This window comes from Hemicordylus capensis, chromosome 4, assembly GCF_027244095.1.
Source record: "Hemicordylus capensis ecotype Gifberg chromosome 4, rHemCap1.1.pri, whole genome shotgun sequence".
Lineage (NCBI taxonomy): Eukaryota > Metazoa > Chordata > Lepidosauria > Squamata > Cordylidae > Hemicordylus > Hemicordylus capensis.
The window spans coordinates 68814747-68831723 of record NC_069660.1 but is presented as its reverse complement, the minus strand read 5'-3'; the positions used below and the strand labels follow the sequence as shown (position 1 = coordinate 68831723).

The 16977-nt window shown below is 46.4% G+C and overlaps 1 protein-coding gene across 3 annotated transcripts in view; it reads right to left on the bottom strand.

The window, feature by feature from the left end:
* The window catches only part of LRRN2 (leucine rich repeat neuronal 2), a 238674-nt gene extending 238078 nt beyond the window's left edge, over positions 1–596 (bottom strand). For all 3 annotated transcript variants that reach the window (XM_053246802.1, XM_053246799.1, XM_053246801.1), the window contains exon 1: positions 115–596. The gene's annotated coding sequence lies outside the window, so the exon portion shown is untranslated. The remainder of the gene's footprint in view (positions 1–114) is intronic.
* Between the last annotated feature and the right edge of the window lie 16381 nt (positions 597–16977).

Below are 16977 nucleotides of genomic sequence, written 5' to 3'. Positions count from 1 at the left end.
AAGCACCAAGAAAGGGTCTCAGTAAAAGCACCCATATCTGTACCTGAGAAGTCCCCATGCCCCCCACTACTGTCACACTGAAGAAAAAAAATATGAGAGCTCAGCTCAACTTACCCTTGGACTCTCCTCTCTTCTCCCAGCGCTGCTGCTATTTCTCTATGTGCTCCCTGCCATGGATGCATGCACATCTGTCTCTGACGGATCCCTGGAGTTGGCAGTCAGAAGGAGGCTGAGGAGTGACGGCTCTGTGGCCCAGACGAAGATGAGGAGGTTTCAGACTCCCCCACCACTGAGGAGACGATGGCAGAACAGTGTCTGCCTTTATTCCCCCTCTCTCCTTTTCAGCTACTTGTTTGGAGGCAGCAGAGAGAGAGAGAGAGACTGTCATTCCATTCTCCTCTCACATCTCATTTGTGACCACACACGCGCGCGCACACACACACACACACATACACACACTTGCCTCTCCTTTCCTTTCAGCGGCTCCCCCCCACCCCAACAAGCTCACCTCCTCCCTCTCTCTCTCTCTCTCCCCTCACTCCTCCCTCTAGCTGGAGTCTTGTCACTGCAATGTGCCACCCACCTGAATCAGCTTCTGCCTGCTTTGCCACTTAACTCCTGAGGCACCAGTGAGCTCCGTGTGGTAAACAAGAGGGAGAGAATGAAGTGCGAGAGGGAGAGACTGGAGATGCCTGGCATGAACAGACAGCAGAGGCAAGCCGTGGAGGCACAGGCAGAGCTGACTGGCAGCACTCCAGGCTTCAGAAGAGCAGCTGTCTCCATGCAGAGGCTGCCACCTCTAGGCGTTCCGATGGAACCTCTGAAGTTGCCAGGCCTGTCGCCAGAAAGGTGGTGGCGAGGGGGTAGAAGGGTGCACGGATGGTGACACGGGGTGGGAGTGGAGGAGGAGGAATCAGTGCCGAACAGCCAGAACCTAATGACAGGTAATAGCCAAATATGATGAATGCTATTTAATTGTATTCAATAGTAATACGATTAAATTGTGTTTTGTACCCCCCACACACACACCCTCCCCAAAGGCCACTATGTGGTCTCTAAGAGTCGACACTGACTTGATGGCACTTAATCAATCAGTCAATGGCGCAGCGGGGAAGTAACTTGCCTAGGGAGCAAGAGGTTGCCGGTTCAAATCCCTGCCGGTATGTTTCCCAGACTGTGGGAAACAGACTGTGGGAAACACCTATATCGGGCAGCCGTGATATAGGAAGATGCAGAAAGGCATCATCTCATACTGTGCGGGAGACGTCAATGGTAAACCCCTCCTGTATTCTGCCAAAGAAAACCACATGGCTCTGTGGGTGCCAGGAGATGGCACCGATTTAACAGCACAACTTTCCAGCTTTACACTTTAAAAGTAAATAGTGCTGACACCTTTGTACTCATTGGCTCAAATTGGCACTGGAAGGTAGAAGCAGCTTGACCTTTTACTGGGCAATTCCACAGAGTACTGACTGTACCCCCCTCCCTTATATCTCCCCAAGTAGATGGACTAAAGCAGGGTTTCTCAAGCTTGGGTCCCCAGATGTTGTTGGACTACAACTCCCATGATCCCAAAGGCTATTGTGACTGGGGATGATGAGAGATGTAGTTGAACCATATCTGGGAACCAAAGGTTGGAAACCTCTGTCCCAGCACAAAACTCTTAGCACAACAATGCTCTGTCATAAATATTTGTTGTATATAAATATTTAACATATAAATATTCATCATCATTGTATTCATTTAATATGACAAATATTTATATACTGCAACTGCCACTAGAGGGATGCTGTGCTAGGGATGGATATGGCCAGTTGCTCTCCCCCTGCTAAATAAAGAGAATAACCATTTAAAAATGTGCCTCAGCTCAGTCATGTACTCCCTTCGTTATGTTGGGAGTACAATCTCTCACCACAGATCGGAGATCTTTTCTAGTGTGGTCCCAATGAACTAATGGAATCTGGCCTGAGCTCTGCCTTAGCTTTTCTTTCTAGCATTTACAGCTTAGGTGTGTGTGATTGCTTTGAGCATTGCACAGAAGTTGTGGGGAGAGGAAGCCCAGCTGATCCACCCTTCTTTATGTGTTTCCTGTGTTACATACGCTCATAGATTCAGTTCCTGCAACTCTTCCAATTCCCATCATTCCAAAGGACATTGTAGCTGGGGGTGATGGGAACTGTTGTAGTTCAACAACATCTACTACTACTAATAGTACTACAACTACAAACAGTAGTAGCTTTTCAACAGAAGTTCTCAAAGGTTACATAGAAAAAGAAATAATAAATAAGATGGTCCCTTGTCCCAATCGGGCTCACAATCGAAAAGAAATGTAAGGTAGACCAGCAACAGCCACTGGAGGTATGTTGTGCTGGGGTTGGATAGGGCCAATAATTGCTCTTAAATATAAGAGAACCACCCCTTTGAAATGTGCCTCTTTGTTCAGTTAGCATCTGGGGACTCAAGTTTGAGACTTACTCTGAAAAAAATGAAGGCTGAAACATGAAGGCTGAAAACTCAGAGAAAGGAACATCCCTGAACGGCTGGGCCCACACAGAATCCCCTGCAGCTAAAGCCCTGATTACGTTTCACTTGCCTCTGTCGGCTTAATCTGTCTGTATCTCTACTTCTGTTCCTGTTTGAAATCCCTGAGCTGCTCAGGTTATCCAGGCTCTGCCTGTGATCCTACCTTAGAATGATTTGCACCATAACACTGCTACAAATTTTGGAAATAGACTTTTAGTGCAAATGGTAATAAAGGGTTCTTGATAAATTTCTGTTGGACCAGGATACCAGGAGCAGGGAGATCCTTAATATAGAAATTCCAAGTGCCAGACCTGTAGGAAGTGGAGGCAGCCTCATGGTCCATCTATTAGTGGTCAGATTATGGAGATGAACCAGGAAGAGATTGAAGCCAAGCACTGGTACATTTGATTGACCCTAATACATTTAATGACCCCTGGGCCATTTTTGGAAGGGTGGTTTATCAATCAATCAGTCAAACAAACAAATAAGTCTACATTCTCCATGCCAACCCCAAACAGGAAGATCTTCATAGCAAGATGATGTCTAAAGACAAGAGGTCTAAAGGCATAATGTCACAACAGGAACCACAGGAGAATGCTAATGGCTGAGTCCTATAATTGTGTAATGTATAAAGAAATGCAGTATGACCTCAATGTTTTTTAAAAAAACTGCTGCAGAGGAACCTATGGAGCTGTGGTGTTGCTGACCAAGGAAAAGGAAAAATAATTTCATTTTGAAGAAGGAAATGTGCTTTACACTGTTGTAGAGAAGTCTTTTAAATGGTCCATCAACCCAAACTTTGCATAAGCACATACAGATCATTTCATCTGATATGATCACTTTGGTAAAATGAAATGCCATGTCACATACTTCATCATTCCTTTGTTCTGAGCAGTAGTATCATGACAGAATGGTGTGCATGCAAGTAATGGATATGAGACTCAAAGTCATGAAAAGAGATCAGGGCAACAAAGTCATGTGCTACTGCCATCTCTGACCATTTTTAAAAAGTCTTTAAAGACACATCTGTTCACCCAGGCTTTTAACTGATATTGTTTTAATTGTTTTAATGTTGTTTTTAGAATGTTGTTTCAATTTTTTTAAATTGTAGTGTTTTAAATTTCTTGTTTTTGTTTTTAACTAATGTTTTACCTTTGTTTTTATCTTGTTGTAAACTGCCCACAGACATAAGTTTTGGGTGGTATAAAAATATGTTAAATAATAAATAAATAAATATGCAAAGGTGACTTGGTGAATACCTTTTCCAGGTACTGAACTTCCTATCGTGTCATTTTGTCATGCTTTCCCAGATATGATTGAGTATGACTTAGAATATCTGCTCCATGCAAATTCTCCTGTGTATGTGTTTCAGGTCCCTAAAGAGTTCATCCAGACATTGCTCGCTCTGATGATATAATGCAATGGATACTAGATTGGATAGATCTGAGAAGCAGGAATTATTCTAAGCTTCCCACTGGTGCAATCCCACTCCCATACATGAACAGTTCCTGATAGTTTTCTAACTGAAAATAAAGGGAATGTTCTCATGATCAAAAAATCTCCAGCTTACCAAAAAATCCCGATTGCTGAACTGCACGTGCTCCCACAGAGCGTGTCATGAGAAGTCATTTTTGTTGATCCCAGATCGGTGCTGCAAACTCCCAACATTTAACCAGGATCAACCAGCTGAGTTCAGATCTAAGACTAACTGTGTTAAATGTCAGAAGTTTACAGCACTGATCTGGGATGGGCAAAAAAATTCCTGGGTTCTATACACTCTGTAGGAGAGTATGCAGCTCAGTGGCTGGGATTTCCTGGTAAAGTTGGGGGCATTATCATGAAGGAAGGAAGGAAGGAAGGAAAGGAAAGGAAGGAAGGAAGGAAGGAAGGGGTGCCTTTAAAAGAATGGGCGAAATTATCTTCCTTGCCTACAAAATAGTTGAGGACAAAGATTCCCTCTCAGCAACGCCCCCACCCCCCAATATAACTGAAGGGTTGAGAATCGCTTCTCCAATTATTATTATGGTGACTAGAATTTATTCCTTGCAACAAAATTATTATACGCTCTATAAAATAAGTTGATGGTTCTGTATAGCATACTTGGGGTAATAGGCTCTAAGTCTGACACAAAATAGGGGCTCAAAAACATAGCATAGCTGTTGCCTGTAACCAATTTCATCCACAAGTCTGGTGTAAGAGACTGAGATCAACTGGTACAAGAGGAAAAGTCTTCTGGCTTTAAGACAAAGAAATCTATTTTCTCAAACCAGGACCTCTTTCCCTGGTTAGTAGGGTTTAAAAGTCTCTATTATGAAACAATCTCTATTAGAAAAGCAATACAGATGGAGTACTCCTGTGGGGTAACAAGGAACTTGTGTCTTACTAACAACACTCTCTGAAAGTGCATAAATCACATCTATGTATGTGAATATGACTGCCTGTCCTTCAAAGTGCCTGGATGCCTTGTGCCTTTGGATCAAGCACAGTCTGTAAGGCCTGGACTGAACCGAAGTCTTTTCTGGGAGTCTCCCTGAAAGGCCTGAAAGGCCCATGGTGAATGCTACCTCCTCAACATCTATATGGAAAGACAACAAAGAATCTGGAAAGAGATATGTGAAGTTGCTTTCAGCAGCCTGAATTGATCTGGCTGCTGAAGGAAACTAGAGAGAAGTAGCAATATCACCCAGAGCTAAGTTCAGCTGAAGGGCTGAGAAGAAGCTAGTTCAAGGGCTGAAGATAGGGTTGCCAGGGCCAAATGGTGAAAATAGTCAAAATCTGTCACCAAAATATAGATGGTGTTATTCATTTTAAAAGTTTCCTTAAAAGTTTCCACTTTTCATTTAAAAAATTCATACAATTTGCATATGCTAATTTGTATAATATATGCATATTTTGCTAAAAATAGGATATAAAAATGGGGAAAATGCGGGGAAACAACACTACATGCACGCCTGCTTCTCCACACAGTTCAGACACCAGCCTCCCCTTCCTCTGGTGGATCACCAAATCCCAAGGGACAAATGGATGGTGCATTTCAATTCCATTCACTTTTAAGTGGGGAGGTAAACCACCACAGAACCCTTTTCAACTCAGTTCAACACCAGCCTCCTTTGGACCACATAATCTATTCTCAGAATCCCATGGTAAAATTGTGCATTTTCCTTTCATTGGGGTGGGTGGTGGGGACACACCCTTTCTCCACAATTCAGCTTCAAACAATTGCCTCCTCAGTGGTGCATGTAAAGGGGGAGAAACATAACTGTTTTTCCTGACCTAGACTGAGCAGAGAGAGAGAAGAAGTCCCTGGGCCTAGGCCAGTGTGAGCCACTCCGAACCTGAGGGTAAAGCTGCTGCTGCTGCAAATACTTGGCTCTCTGGGAAGCCAGCAATGGGTTCCTTCTTGCCACCACACAGCGTGCACTCGCTGGTGCACATCCCTCTCCAATGGCCCAAGTCTGGCCATTGGTGATGCCTCACCCTCGTTGCCACAGCACGCAGGCACCACAGGCAGCGGAAGTGCTTCTGGCGGCGGCAAGGAGGCTGCTGCTTGCCTGCTGCTCTCAGTGTGTGGGTGCTGAGCAAGTGCACTCCTACCGAAGCTGCTGGCCTGGTTCTCGGGTTGGGTGGGAGAGGATCAGGGCTTTCCACATGTGCAGGAGAGCCTCTGATTGGCTGGTGGCTGGCCCATGCAGCAGCAGCCCATGCCATGGCAGCTGTGCTGAAAAAAGAGAACCAGTTGGTGCCGGCACTGGCAGCTGATGTTGGCAGGCCCCTGGAATCCAGACACCCCCTTCAACACGGGAATAGTTGGAGGGGGTTGAAAATAGTCGGGATTCCAGGGTAATCATTGCTATCTGTCAATGCTAGCTGAGGGCTGTACACTGCTGGAAACTGTTGTTGCTGGAAGCAAAGTATTAAAACTATTAATAGTAATAATATACTATTAGTAAACCTTTATGGAGACTGAAAGGAAATTGTATCTTCTTCCCCACTACCCCATCATCTATTTATTTTTAATAAAAAGCCTAGTTCCTTATTAAACTTAATATGCCAAACAGACATTTTTAAATTCCCACTGCACAAAATGTGTCCAGCTTCAGATTAGAATAAACCTTACTGGGAAGAATCCAGCTGAATATTTTCGGGGACTAAAAGTATGAGCTAGAGACTGCAATCCAAAAAAGAACATATAGTAGAAGCAAGCCCCATTGAACACAGTGGGACTTACTTCGGAGTAAATATGCATAGAACTGCACTGTAAGTCTAATTGATAGTCATGGGTAGTGTCTATACTGAGCATTGTAGGACTTGAACTGGGAGGCCATCTGCCACCAGTTCCTTCCTACCTCACCAGAGAGCTAGTTAGAAGAAGGAACTGCAGATAGTGGTGCACCTAGGTGATTTGGTGCCTGGACTGCACCCACCACAAGACACACACCCCTGCTGCAAGCCTTCCTGCTGCTGCTGCAAGGCCCCCCCTTGCCGCCATGAAGCCCTACCACGCTGAACTGCAGCTTTTCTGTAATTTTAGCTGCCATGTCCGTGGCCAGGGGGAGGGGTGTGAGCCTGGCCACGTCACAGGCTTGCGATGATCTATTCGAACTGTGCAGGCACACGCCACAGTTTTCAAGGGCTGCTGGGCTGGATGGACAGGCCCAGCATCCACTCCACCTGCTGCTGCCACCACAGGGGGGAGGGCAGGAGGCCTGCTCAGCTTACCCCCCACCCCTGCTGCACACATGGTGACTAAAATTACAGAAAAGCCACGGTTTGACACGGCAGGGCAGTGGTGGAGCGGAGTGCGGGGTGGTGGCAGGAGGGTCGAGGACAACTCTCTGTGGCCAAAGTAATAATGGTGTGTCCGCTGGTTGCTGGCAGGAGCGGCCTGCTCTCCTCCTCCTTCGCCCATTTCCCATCCCTATAGAGAGAGCAGGAAACTGTTTTGAAGTGCGGGGTGGGCTGTTTGTTTGTGAAGAGAGAGCAGGGAGCTGTTTTGAAGTGTTTGTCAGAGATTCACATTGAGTTGTCCCTGCAGTGGGCTGGCCGTGTTGAGGTGTCCCACAGTGAGTTGGCCACAGAGAGTTGGTCACAGAGAGCTGTCCCATTCCCATGGCAGGAGGCCCCATCGGTCATTTGGAGGTCCCTCCGGACCTTGGAGGCCATGGACTGGGGCCCCAAGGTCTGGGGGTAAGAGCGCCTCTGACTATCAGATTTCAAACCAGCTACAGAAAATTATATATACAGTAGCATCCTTTGGATCAACAAACTCAAGTAACTATCAGGAATCAATCACATTCCGCTTCTTGTTAAATTAGCTCCAGGGCCTACTGCAGGTCTTCAGTCTGAGCAACATGGTGCTGCAGGAAGCCACTGGGCTGCTCCCCTGTGCTTGCTGGACTATTCTTCTGGCCTGGGTTTGCCCTGACTTGCCTTAATCCATGGTGCCAGCTTCTTTTACCTTAGAACATATGTTGACTATAGAGCTGTAGCCCCTTTAGGAGTCCAATGAGCAATCACAGCAAAAAGTCAAGGACCAACTCTATTGGTAATTTGTGGAACTAAAAATGTGAGGATAGAGGGAGAAACCATCAGCTGAGAAATGCTGGGCTGTCATCTACATCTCAGAGCCAGCTCCAAATAATACTGCAAGGGCTGACATAATTTTGACAGAATCAGCTTGGATTCTGTTTTTAGCTGTCCTTCTAAGCTATCTCTCAAATCAGCTTTATAATGTGACAAAGAAGCACTCATGCTCCCAATTCCATTCTCTGTGTCCTCCATGCTAGTAATCAATGTAAATTGATTATTTATTGCTTACCCAGGCCTTTAGACTCCCCATTTAAGAGAAAAGAGTCTAATGTGCCTTTGGAGTCTGGACCCACTGATCTGAACACACTAAACTGGAATATTCATATTTTTATTTATTTATTTATTAGAAACATTTAATATACCGCCCACTCTGAAGACTCCGGGCAGTGTACAGAAACATGCAAAGCAAGACAACATTAAAATTACATTCTAAATTAAAGACTAAAGTAACTAACAAAAAAGAACAAAAGTGGGGGAGGGGAAAAAAAAAAACCAAATAGGTAAACTACAGGGCAAAAGCCTGACAAAAAAGAAAAGTCTTCAATAGAGATTTAAAAATCAGTAAGGAAGGGGCTAAATGAAACTGAAGGGAAAGGGAGTTCCAGAGAAGTGGGGCAGCAACCGAAAAGGCCCTTTCATGGGTCCTAGTGCCCCGAACCTCTCAGAAATTAGGGACTGACAAAAGGGCCATCTGAGATGATCTGACCGGACAGGATGTAAATGGATGGGAGAGGCAGGTCTGTAGGTAGACAGGTGCCAAACCCCGCAAGGCTTTGAAGGTCAAAACCAGGACCTTAACTTGAACTCGGTAGCGAATAGGCAACCAATGCAATGACTGCAGGAGAGGTGTTACCCTGTCATATTTTCTGGCACCCATAAGTAAACGAGCCGCTGCATTCTGGTCCCATTGTAGCTTCCCGATCATCCTCATGCTGACCATTGATTTGGTATGCTGGCCCAGTGGCAAAGTCAATGACAACAGAGGACATTTACAAAATTCAGAATGAGACCTTTGCTTAGGACACCTCCAAAGGTGTGTTCTGTGTGGTCTCTACTCCTTTTCACTGTACCTGATTGTGATGGCTTTCCACTGTTCTCTTGGCCACATTTATTGGTGTCACGAGAGTTTTAGGATTCCGGGATCACTAACAGTAGCCACTGATTTTGTTTTTCATTTGACTTGCCATACATCAGATTGTGGATGGCAACTTGGTTTCCTTCCTGATGATGTACCTGGAGCAGTGGACTGTGAAGAAAGGCGAGAGAACACAGGCATGCTAGAGAATGAGGGGGAGCGAATGCAGTGACCTGAATTTTTGTGTTCTTGGCAATGCTGCGGCACAGCTCCTGCCTGATGAGGTCCACATGCCCAGATTAAATAGTTAGTGCTATACGAGGAACATAAGCATGAATTAGACATTTTAATTTTAGTTTTAGGTATGTGCTTATTGAAATGCTGTGCTAGACAAAAATATAATTTCAAAATGGAAATCTTAATGATAAGGCCCACCAGATAGCAAATTGAGAGGTTTGATTTGGAGTTTGATTTGGATGAACAGTTGTATGTGTTGGTATACCTTGGGTCATAGTTCTGACCCTAGTGGGGGAGGGGTTTGTTTTTTAGCAGGGAGTTCAAGGGCATTGGGGTGAGTTCTCATTTTTATTATAACACTCCCAATCTCTTGCTTTGCAAGAGGTGGGAGAGATGTTATCTATAGCCTATTGGCTAGATCTCATTGTCCATCTGCCAACTAATTCCAGTGTACAGAAGGACCCAACATAAAATGCTGTGCCAGGTCACTCAGCTCTGGCAGATCCAAGGGGTCTGTGGGATCTGCAGACTGAAGAGCCAATTCGTCATCACAGCCACTACTGCAGGATGGCAGCCTCACAGCAGCAGCAAGCCCTTCTATCCTAATGGTACCCCAATCCAAGCCCATTGCTGAAGTACGCAGGCTAACCTTCACCTCTGGGAGAATCCCAGTAGCTTGAGACTAGTACACCTGTGCTAGCTATAGCAGCCTGGGAAGTATTTAGCAGGGAATGGGAGGGTCAATTTCCCCCTTCCTTCCTCAGTAATTGGTGACAAGGCTAGAGGGTTCTATCAAAGTAGAAACATTCATTTTGCCCATGCAAGCACTGCCCCAAAGCATGTAGAAAGTCCTGCGCACTGGCATGAGGGGCTTACAGTTTATTTTAAGATAGGGTAGTAGAAGTAATAAGCTTTATTACAGTCACAGAGCAGACTGATGTTTAGAATAGGTTAAAGAGGCAGATACAAGTACTGGCAAAATCAGGGACGTCTAAAACCTACTCCATTACAAATCCCCTCGAGCCCCTTTCACAGTGGATTTCCATGAAAAATTAATTGCCCAAATCAACATTTGAGTGGTTCCAAGTGGGATTCTATCTTTTACAGCAATCACTCTAATTCAAGTCCCCAGATGTTTTTGTGCACAAGGTTTTGCCAGTGGCCACGATGCAGAATGGGATTTGTGTTCTTATCACTACATGGATATGCGTTCATATTTTGTCCAAGGTCATTCTGCATCATGAGTGTTGTTCTAAAATTGTGCAAGTGCTGAGTCATACTAGTGAATTTGTGCCAGGCTGAGTTATGGCCAGCAGCCACTAGGTTGTGCAGGTTAGAAGCCAGGACTGGGAGAGCCAGTTGGGGCCCAGAGCCCAACCCAGTCGTCAGGGGTCGGGCTGCATAGACAATCAGGAATCAGAGGTCAAACCAGTATTTGAAGGTCAGGCACATGCCAGAGGTCAAGCTGAGTAGGGATGTGCATGGAACTGGCGGTTCTGCCTGTTTGAAGACTGGATATGGCTGGATATGGCTAGAGGCACATGCATATGCATGCAGGCAATGTGCACGTATGTGTGGTGGCACATGCAGGCACACTGGGAACTTCTGGCCATATCTGGCCAATGGGGGCAATGGGGCAGCAGGGAGGTAATCTGCCGCCCCAATTAGCATTCTAAACAAAGGATGCCAGTGGGGGGAAAGTGGCAGGAGGGGTCAGTGCACCCTCCCCTGTGCTTAAAGCGGCACCCCCACTGCCTTCGAATCACCCCGCCACAGTTCCATGCACATCCCTGAAGCTGAGCAGACAAATAAGAATCAAGAGCAGCTCATAGCCAGAAGTCAGGAACACACCAGACAGTTCAGGGAAGCAAGCACAAATCAAACACAACAGATCAAAGAGACCATGATACTGAGGCAAGGACTGCCTCAACAGGGAGGCTCTTCTCACAATTGGTGAGAAGAGCCTGGATGGTGTTTGCGGGGCTTAGCCCGCTCTCCCTGCACACGAGCAGGCAGTCTGCTCCAGGCAGCTGAAGCAGCCACCCACACGACTGCCGGCTCCATTACGGAGCTGGCGGGGGCTGGGAGGATCAGGGGTTGTGTGGCCCCCAGAAGCTCCAGCATGCCCTGTGCGAGCGCGCAGGGCATGCTGGAGAGACCCCCAAGCCTCCCAGCTGGGGGTCTACTCGTGAGTTGCTGTGGCATGGAGCCACACCGCAGCAACTCATGACCGGAAAGCCCAGGTTAGCGGAGCACTCGCTCCGCTAACCTGGGCTTAGGGGAGGGCTACTTAAGTGTGTGACCCACTTAAGAACCACCGGGCTCACAGCCGAGCCCGGTGGTTCTCACAATGGTAGAAAATCAGGCTAGCAGAGGCTAGCTCAATTTTCTACCATCATGTTAATAGCCTCAGGGAATCTGATTCCTCCTGCTGCCGGGGAAGCCAATAGGTGCTCCCACAGGGTGGGACTTACCCAGGGCCTAAAGGCTTACAAACCTGATGCTGTGCAGCAAGCTGCCACAAGGGGCAGCACTATGCTGTAGAGCCTCCAATCGGGCAGAATGTGAAAATTTGGGAATACTGTATACAGTCATAATGTTAAGCAAGTGTTGTCATGAAGCACTTATCATACAATCTGACATGAGATGGTTTGTCACAGAAGGATTAATATTACAAGAATAAAGATATCACAAGAATTCAGAATGGTTGTTGCTATGGTGCTAGAGCACTTCCTGGATGTACATGCAGTACATTCAGCAAAAGCAGTTTGGATTTTATTAACTTTGCCCTGCAGTCTCAGAAATTCTGTTCTGCTTTGATGGAACTGAAAGCATTGAATTCAATTCCCGTTTGGGTGGATTTCCCCCCAGAAACCAGCGTTGTGCATTACTTCTTGCAGAAGTCTGCACCTATTATAAGATGTGTGGAATGCCGTTGCAGATGTTTCACTTTGGGAGAAATCTTGAAATTCATTTCAAATTTCACTTTGTGTGAAATTTCAGTGACATCCCTGGTATGAAACTCAGAGAGAGCATTTACTAGCAAGGGGTTATTGGAGCAAGCTTCTGTTTAGAACCATCTGTCAGTTTCTTCCGAGTTTCACATCTGTTTCTCTCCTTCTGTCTCTAGTATTCCATCAACATCATCTTGAATCCTTGGCTGTGACCACGGGCAACTATCTGCTTTGACTCCAGCTGACTCTCTGATGTGGATGTGGCCTATGATTTACCCTTACTGACCTTTTATTGCTCATGGCCTGGCTGTGGCTTGCTTTGATGTGCTTGGACAACTTTGAATTCCCCTCCGCATTAAGGTCAAACGTGGCTTCATCAGGTGCTCACAACTGTACTCTCAAAAAGTGCTAGTCCTGGACTCTTGCTGCCAACAGAGCAAGCTATATCTGGATACTCCACTAAACAATGAAACAATGAGGCTGTAATAAGGGCAAGCTGAATTTGGGGTTTGTTTTGAACAGCTAAGGTAACATTTCAACGGAGGGGGTGGGATGACTTTTCCACCAAAACAGAATGCACACTTATGAAAAAAGTATATTTTGCTGTGAAATCAGGTTTTCTGCCCCTCTCTTGGAAAACAGCTTGTGGAGAGAGCACCATGGGATGATGCACAGATTACTTCCCTTAAAGGTGCTACAGCAATCTTCCTCACCCTCACTCTTTTTGCCAAGGTCACTTTAAGGAGAAGCAAATATTTTTGCCCCATCAGGCTGTGGCTTCTAGGTGGCACAAGGCTCAAAGCCCAGTTCTGAAAGGGTCAAGCACACTGACAAGAATCACAAAGCAGAATATAAGGCAAGAGTCAGAGTCATGCTAGAGGCCAGAAACCAGGTAAAGTGATCAGGATCATGTAATGAGTCAGAGCTCAGGAACAGAGCCAAGGGTCAAGGTGAGTTACCAAATTAGGAACCAAGCACCAAGTCAGGATCAAAGCTAAGGCTCAAACTATGCAGATCAGTCAGGAGCCAAGGGTTAAGCAACAAGCTGGAGATCAAACCAGAGACAAGAACCAGGAAGCCAAATAGTCAGACCAGGAGAAGCAGAAACAAAGCAATGCATTAGGACCAAAGAAGGAAAATTGAAAGTCACTGCCTCCTTCAGACAGGAAGCTTCTAGTACTCTTCCTGTAATTGAAAGCACAGCCAATGACTAGCCCCACAGGACCGGGACAGCCCAGGACTTGGAGATTCAAATGCTGCAGTAGTTCAATGAATTGCCACAAGAGGCAGCAGTAAGCAGCTTCAACTGAGAGTCAACCCTGGTGAATTCTGGCAGGTCTTGTTTAATGGCACCATGAAAGATCATCGCCACCAAATCAGGAAGCTCCTTTTTTGCAGGAGAGGGAAAAATGGTTTCATATAAAGAGGTTCATATTGTGACTCAGCCCCGGCTGTATTGCTTTTAACAGATTTATCCAACAGTGCATATCTTATATAGCCAACACTGCAGGTTGAGAGGTGCCCTCCATTACCCACTTTTACAGAATCCATTTTGGACCGAAGCGCATATCATGTTGTTGCTATGCTGAGCTGGCGTGTGCTGTGGTGACCAGTCACTTCTATGCTGTTCGAAACATTCACAAAAGGACTGGGCAGCTTGCTGGGTTTCAGATGGAAGCCTATTTCAAGCACAGCAAGTTCGACAATCTCTCAAGCACCCAGAGGAAGAGATGGAAGAATAAATGGAAACACTTATGTATCCATCAGCAAACCCTTCAAATGTTCCCTGAAATGTTGATCTCATGTTCTTACTAATAAGACAGAGATATAAGCAGTATCCTCTCCCAGGTATTCAAACATCACGGTTCAATCTTCAGATTAATTATGAATTTGATTTAAAATAAAGAGATGGTTTTAACAGAAACTAGAATGGTAGATACTGGGGATTCTTTCATTTGCCATTCAGTTTCTATCCTTTATTTATCGTAGGGTGATAGCTCCAAACTTCTTTTCTCCAGCATTAGGAGGAAAAATGCAGATGTGCGGTGGCGTTCTTTAGATTGTAAACGGCCTCTAGAAGTAGAGTATCTGAGTGGGAGCAGATACATCTTGACTTCAGCGCACATGCATGTAAGTGGGCATATCCTGCCTCCAGCTGTAAGGCTGTAGTTACAGTGTGCCTAGCCATGGAATGGTGGGGGCGAATGAAGGAACCTGAAGGGAGGAGGCAAAGAATACTAAATAGGAGGAGCAGAAAGAGACACAAAGAAGGTGGGGTTTTTAAAAAACATGAACTGTATTGAACACATTTTCTTTTTTGAAAAAAAGGTAAAAGGTTATAGCTAAGGAGAAAACAGATTATTAAATATGCACCGAAGTATATAAAATAATGGCATAATAACAGTACCTTTCCTCGCTTTTGCATTAAAGTATTATATCATCCAAGTGAAGTCTGTGAGTTGGGGAACAATCAAAAGTGTAGGGAAATCGCACTAACCATACCACACTAGAAATATACACATTTGTATTTAGGAGGTACACATTTGCTCAGGGGAACAGTTTCAGTATAAGATATAAAATGGAACCAGATTGCCATTAGAACATAAGAACAGCCCTGCCGGATCAGGCCCAAGGTCTATCTAGTCCAGCATCCTGTTTCACACAGTGGCTCACCAGATGCCTCTGGGGAGCCCACAGGCAAGAGGAGAGGGCCGCTATTCCCTCTGAGGTGAGTGCGTGCGCCCACACACAGGAATCCAGCCCCCACCCCCACTCAGAGGATTCCATCAGCCACGCAGTCTCACTGCGCTCCAATGGCTGCTTGAAGTGATGGCAGTCTTTCTCCCGGCCGCCACTCTGTTCGCTCTTGCTGTGGCCAGAGCAAAGAAAACAGCTTTCCCGCCACCCCCTGCAAGCCAGAGAGCCGATTCTCCTGCTCTGGCTTTGGCAAGGGCCAACTGAAATGGAGAGGCTTGCAAGCTATGCCCCTTCAAATACCCAGGCAGGAATGATGTTCCAAAGAGCATGCACTGCAACTACTTTTCTTGTAGCCGGAGGCTCCCGGAGTCCAGAGAGGGCTGCCAGTCACTTGGAGAAGAGGCTCAGACTTGCAGGCATGTGTACACACTCTCCCCAGTCCCCACCACATTCAGCTGCTTTCAGAGTGGACAAAGCAGGAAGAGGAGGTGGAGGTGGGGGCTGAATCTGCCCTCCAGGGGTGGAGGATGTACTGTAGTTTAGTAGCTCAGAGAAGGCTCCCAAGCAGCTTCCCTTCCTTCTGCCTCCCCTCAGCACCCTACAGGCTAGGGCTTCCTTGTCCAATGGGAAAGCCGGGGGAGGGACTTCTGCCAGGAGCTAGGGGTGTGCATAAAACCAACTGGCCCAGTTCGGTTCGAGTCCGAACTGGACCTGAACCAGATCGGGTCAATTCGGTCTGGCACCCCCTCAAAACACCCCCCTCCCTTTGGGGTGGGGGGGTTCATGAGCAGTTACTGTAAAAAGTTTTTTTTTTTAAGAAAATTACTTTGTACTTGTCCCCTGTGAGGGGTTTCTCTGATGCCATGGGGGGGGTGTCCTCTGGAAGTCCCCCCACCGCTTGGGCCTCCATTATGCCTCAAATTGGACATGTTCAGTTTTGGCACCTTGAACGAGGGGCCCAGCTTGGTTCAAATTCAAACCGGTATGGGCCCAGTTCAGGGGTGCCAGCGACATTAAATTTTGGGTTTTTTTTAAAGGCAGACACTGCCACTGAGGGCTTCAGTGGCTTCAGGGGTGCAGCTGCAGCTGCGGGTCTGTGTGTGTGTCTGCTAGTTTCCCCTCCCCCTGCTGGCCTCTCCCAAGTCTCCCACAGGCCATTTTGGCCCATTTGGGGGCCATTTTGGCGCTCTGTGAGTGTGTGGCACCCTTTTTCAAGACCATTATGCATGTGCATGGGCCATTTTCATGAACAGTCATGCAAATGGTCCATGTGCATGTGCAGAGGCCTCAAAAATGGCCACCATGAACTCACAGAGGTCTGAAATGGCCCCCAAATGGGCCAAACCAGCCTATGGGAGACCAGGGTGGTGGTGGGGGGAGGGGGAACTAACAGAACCCCCCCCATGGCTGCAGCAGCAACCCTGACACCGCCGAAGCCCTCAGTGGCAGTGTCAACCTTTTTAAAAAACAAAATTTAATGTTGCTGGCACTCCCAAACTGGGCCCAATCCATCCCAGGGAGTTCTGCTCGACCTCAAGCCAAACCAGGCCTGGTCTGATTCGAGGTCGAACCCTCAAACCGATCTTGTTCAAGCTTGAGCCAATTCACACATCCCTAGTAGGCAACCTAAGAAAGGCCCTGCTGTATGTTTTATGCACTCACATCTATAGAGAGCAGGTGCCAGTGTACTGCTTTCCTCTCATTCCTCCACAACTACCTATCTGAGATAGTAAAAATTGTTGAATGTGTTTATATTGCAATTTTTCTGTAATAAGTATCACCAGATACATTGTGAAACCAAATGTTCTGTTAAACATACTTATAGCAGGGCGGGGGGCAGTTATAGTTAAGGACAAACTAAAGGTGTGTGTGTTCAAATCCCGATCTACTGCAGTCCTACAG